Consider the following 6,000-nt stretch of genomic DNA (forward strand, 5'->3'; position numbering starts at 1 on the left):
ACCTTCCCATTGTTGGTGGTGGTGCTGCTGCTGCTGCTGCGGACACAGCATCGGCCGGTCCCCCTTTTAAACATATCATCCGAGACAACCATAACGGGAGGCCCTTCTGTGCCGTCCGATTCAAACTTCACATGGGAGTGGGTGCACGAGGACATTCTTATGCTTTTCTCGAACAGGAAAAGAACAGCGGAAACCCCATTTTCTGGCGGGCATGGGCTAGAAGAATCGCGCTGTAACAGTGTGGCTGGGAAAAGAAAGTAACTTGACTTATCTGGCCAGTTTGCTTTAGTTGCTCTCCGGGAGGCTAGAATCGTCGAAGCACCACTTTCTTTGATTTCACCTCCCCTACCACCCAATCGCCAAGTCCCACTAACGGTGGAGCTGCCGTCTGATTGCACGGAAGCCTCGGTGGAGCTGTCCCGTGAATTCTGGCAGGCTGACTGAATGAGCGTCCCCAGCTGAGTATGGAGAGGAGGAGAGAAAGAAAATTTGGGCCGCGCCCCGTTAACGAGAATCAAATCATGACCCTTCCTTACGATAAATAAAGTCGTGTTGTGGCCACGGCCCCGTCGGCCCATCCGGGGCGTACCGGGCTCCTCCTGGCCATGGACACTGCACTTGGCTTCAAGGATGATTTCGATCGCCCAAGGGTAAGAGTAGGTTCATCACTTCTCAACGTATGAAGGTGTCTTGGGAAGCATGATGCAGGAAGCTAGTCGCCGGGAAGCGGCAGGATCAGGAGCCCACCAAAGTGCCAATGATGATTGATCGGCCGCTTTCCAGCCCAAGAGCTGGGGTTACACCGTCATTACTCTCCTTTCAGCAGCATCATCAGCAGCAGCAGCAGCAGCAGCAGCAGCAGCAGCAGCAGAATCATCATCATCATCCGCATGGGGAGGGTGAGTAATAAAATATTCGACCGGACACCGTTAGGCTGTCTCAAGTTTATTTGAATCGGGCCGAGGAGGGATGGATAGGATTGGACGGTTAATGACAGCATCAGTTCGCAAACTGCCAAACTTTCGTCATCCCGAAGAGAGAAAGGGAAGAAAAATCAAAATAGGAAAAAGAAAAAAATATGAAGAGAGTAAAAAATGAAGCAAACTTGAATCTGATGGGGCGTACGGGATACCTCAAATGCCACTGGTCTTTGTATGTGTGTGTGTGTGGTGGTGGTAGGAGTACTAGGAGTTGATCTTGATTGATGGGGGGCTCGGGAGGGGTGCCATTCGTTGAGTGGCGCCTCTGAGATGTGGGAACAAGGCTGACAGCAGCAAGTCAGATCGGTCGTTCTCATACCGGAGTGTAACCAGATCGAGTCGCGTATTCCGTATTATTGACTGGATGTCCCGCGAACGAAGAAAAACAGGCAGACAGATGGGGCTAAAATGCTCGGAGAGGAAACAAATGGCGAATGAAATTGACAGATTGAGATTGTGAAAAAGGGAAAAGGATAATCAAAACAGAAAATAGGCCGCGATGTTGACTGAACCGGAATTATTCAATAAAAAGGGATATCAAACAAACAGTCTGGAACAATTTAACCCATATCAGCAAACGCTGACAACGGCAACGACGAAAATAACGTCCTCCATGACACGATCATCGGCACTATCGCGGGATCAATAGATGGCTAGAGTTGTGGTGACTGGGCCGATCCATCGAGTCAGCGTCACAGGCCATGTCTACTAAGTGGAGTTGGGCTGGGCTGTTCGGGGCATGGCGATTATGGTTTGTCAATCCAAGGTGCCATTTCAGCAGCTCATTATCAATAACGATCACCATTGTGAGCTCTGAACTATGACTCTTCAAGCATGGCCAGGGGGTGGCCGGCCATATCCTAGGCAGCGACTCGTGTGGGTGGGAATCAAGCTCTTACCCGGTGGTACCTGGATTGAATCTCTGAGAGATCCCACTCCGATGGTGGACTCGACCAAGTGGTTCTCCCAAATCCATGATATCCAGTTATTTCCCGAGGACGAAGATTATACTTCGCTTCTATAACAAGATGTTTGACCGGTGCCGTTCAATCCGACTACCTACCCATCAGACTAACAACGGCTACTGTACTGTGCCTAATCCTCCCGGCGCCAATCTTCATTAATCCAGACCATCCATTTCCTGCCCTTTCCTTCCAAACCTAAAAACACCTGTGTGGGTATTGGAGCCCAACATGCCAATGGGAAATTTTCTTTTTCTATCTGTTTCCTTTTTTTCCCCAATTTCTTTCTTGCCTTTTTTTATTTTTCCCATTTTCCCTTTTCGTCCAACACTAATTATTATCCTCGACAATGTGAATGCCTTTTTCCCTTCACGCTTTTACTTTGAGAGAGGTTTGGGGCTTGTAATCTTTTTTTATTGTATTAGCAGAGACAGCAGCTCCAAGATGACTGGCCAAATGACTCAAGATAGCGTTGACTGGGCGAAGTTAATGCAAAGAAGAAAAAGGAAAATGCCAACGAAGAAAAGAAAAAGAAAATGACAGCTGATTAATAATCCCGGCCAACACGATCTGTCACGGCCATATTGACACTCACCCGGCCGGATGCACACACACCCGCACACCCACTCTGCTTAGGGTGGTGTGGGTGGCAGGTGCTTGCTTCTTACCTACTACCAAGTAGGTAAAAGTAGCTGCATGTTCTCCCTCCACTGCCCATGCCTCCTAAGTGGCAGCTCGCAAGCCATGATTGTCACAGTAATTTCATGAGATTATTTCCCGGCCTGTTATAATTAGTCGTCTGCAGCATGATAGGCGAGAGAAGCCATGCGGATTACCACTGACCATATACCACTTACTCTCTGTACATACACCGTTCGACACTCGGTTGATCAGTAGATACTTCTCCAGACCTAACCACCAACTGCTCCCTTTTTGGATCACCGTTCTCACTGGCGCATTTTAGTCTCCGATCCATTTCTGGTCGTCACAATCTCAAGTACAAAAACGCAAGCGAAACAACGGAACCCCATCTGCTTGACCTTCTCAAAGTTTTGAGATCTCGACGCTTGGCGGCTGTTTCCGATTCTTTGTCTACAGTCTTTGTTCTACCTTTCTTTTTTCCTGCTCTTTAAGCTTTGCCTATCATCCCTCATACTGCTGCTACTCTAGTCCAGTTGCCAGTTTTGCTGGACAGTTTTTCCTAATTTGAACCTCGACGGGCCAAAGGTACGTTCTATTTCCTTGCCAGTTATCCCTACTACCCACGGTTCTTGTCGTCAAACAATTCCCGGGGTCGCAGCCATGTCAGTGGTGGCCTACAGGTAAACCGTCATCCGCTGCATCTCATATTTCTTTTTTGCAAAGAAAAGTCCCCTACTGTATGCCGTGCTCGGCATCTAGTGGCTCTCTCTCCCTTTCTTACTCTCAGTCTCTCTTCCCCAGAATTCTCACCTTTTTTGCCCCGTTGATTTTTATGATTTTACTTTTCCCACCATTTTATTCTTGGATTTGACTCTGCCACTGCATGCTGCAAACCATCCCCCCAAAAGACAATTCATCGAGTCAGCCATCTCTTTCCTTTCCAATTGCGCCTGTCTGTCGTCGGGAGTCACTCTGTTCGAGTCAATCCTCTTCAGAGACCCTCAAAGTGTCGCATTCGCGTTTTTGCTCCTGCGTCCTGCATCCATCCTGGTCAATATTACACCACCTTCCCGCTAGTTACAAGCTCATCCTGATATCCCCACTAGTCAGTGCATCCCTCTGACGCTGTCCTGCCCTCCGTCACTTGTCTGTTTTCTTTCCCTATTTCTTTTTTATTTATTCATTTTAACCCTTAATCTTTTTTTATTTAAATCCTTTTTCTATTTTTCCTTTTTTTATTTTATTCTTTCCGCCCCCCTTCTCCCTGCTTTAATTTATTTCTCCCAGACTTCTTCAACTCCCCCCATACCTGTTCCGGAATAGCTAGCTGGTGAACAACTCCTCTGACTGAAGGATGGGTCTCCAGCGCAGCTAAATAACGACCCTGGACCCTCCACAATTACACTTGCACACTCGCATTGCACCGTTTATCCAGGCCCATCATCGCCAGGCCCCCTTCCTTTCCCACCCTCACCCCCCTCCCCTCCCCCAGTTCAGAACCACACGGACCAACGAGCCACTACCGTTACCCTTCAGCCTCTCATTAGCTTTCCTTTTCATAAGCTCTTCTCTAGTCTAGTCTAGATATCCTTCCCACCCCCGTTTCTGGGCCCCTCCCTCCGGACTATCTTCTTACGCGCATCCTTTCTTCTCTCCCGCACCCAAGCTGAACTTTGTTTTATGTCTCTCCTCTAGACTTCCCTCCCCTTATTATATGAGCTGAAGCCATTGAAGGACGAAAGCAAAGGAAGTCCAGAAAAAAAATAAAAAAGGATTATCATCCCGGACCATTCGAGGTCAGTCATGACCGGCATGGTTCAGACTGACCTAGCTCATCCACCTGCACCAAAGTACAAGGACGAGCCAGTGGAAGATCCTGTGAGTGTATTCTCATCACTTCTTGAGTGCTAGAAACCCGTGCTTTTTTGCCTGTTATGTTGTTCTTTTCTTTTCCAGTATTTTCTTTTTCCCTTCTCCGACCTTTCTATCTTGGTCTTTTGCCTCTCATGCCTGCATCAATCCATGGCTTTGCCTTCATCCAAGGTCAACCTGGCCTACTGCGCATGAGTGCTACTGGGGAGAACCCGGGAGTATGTGGGCATTTGGTCCTCAGTAGAGCAGGCCTCCCTGCTTGTTGAGACCGTATACGATAACCTGACCGTGTCGCCTGTTTCCACTGCGATGACGTCTCCCGCAATGCGCCAATAATCAATGCACGGACGTCTTGTCTTCCGACGTCCGTCGAACACCTTGTGGTCTCACCCTCGACATTCGGAATATTCTTCAACGTCCTGCGACACTAGAGCCGCCAATGGGGCTGGAAAGTTTCTTCAGCACGGGTCATACCCATATCTGTCATGCTCTCTAGCCGCGCTTGCAAAAAGTCATCGCTGACTCGGCTTTGACTGTTCGACCAAACTATGAATCTGATTCGGAACCCACGTGTCTTTTTCCCTTTCACTTTCCCTTGGAAGCGACAAAGGGGGGTCATTCTTGTTGCCTGAATGATGCGAATTGCCAGCCGGATGGACATTATAGCCACCGGGGCTTTGGGAGGCGCGAATAGGTCCACATTTACCAACTTTTATCAACAATGCTTGCCCGTGGCAAGTGCACTCCTTATTGCCTGCATGCCGCCATATACGCATCGGGCTGCCTCCGACAGATGCTCAACCACATGTGTGTCTGGGTTTCTTGCTTACTGAACAAGCAACTCTCTGATTTGTGTTGCCATGTGCAGTTTCTGATTCAACTACACTGTTCTTCGTCTTGCACATACTTTCTTAAGTGTTTCTTTGAGCATATCGCAAGCTGCAATATATCGAGCACTCGAGTTCTGAAACTGGTTTCGAGAATAATTCAGATCCCAGCGCTAACTGTCGTTTGACCCAGCATCGCCATCCCGGCCCGCAACCGCCTCATCTTCATCATCCTCGACCAACTCTTCTGGTTCAGCCACAGAAACAACCAGAATCACCACATCAGCCTTCTACTACCCTACCGTCTGGTTCATACGCACCTCACGCCTTAGGCAACGGAGTTATACATCATCAGCACTCCTACGGCCCGCCATCAGAGCAATCGTACTACTCATCTCATTCCTCTTATAGTACAGCAAGCGCACCCAGTCAGTACTCATCAAGTGGTAAGTGCGGTGCAAGGGGTTTCTTTGATGTTTTTGGTGTAATGGGATTCGCAGCAGCAGTGGCAACAATGTGCTCTAAAGCTTGCTCTGATTTCTCCAGGCCACAGAGGCTGATTCATGCTCAGGACCACCAGAAATGATGGCTGCAGCCACGCAAATGCAGCGGCCGTATCCTCCAATTTATCATACGCCCCAATCCAGCTCGCCTGCTTCAGTAGCTTCCCAAACACACGAACAGCATAATCGCGGCATATACACACAGTCGCCCCAA

Source organism: Aspergillus tubingensis (assembly GCF_013340325.1).
Source record: "Aspergillus tubingensis WU-2223L DNA, scaffold_8, whole genome shotgun sequence".
Classification (NCBI taxonomy): Eukaryota; Fungi; Ascomycota; class Eurotiomycetes; order Eurotiales; family Aspergillaceae; genus Aspergillus; species Aspergillus tubingensis.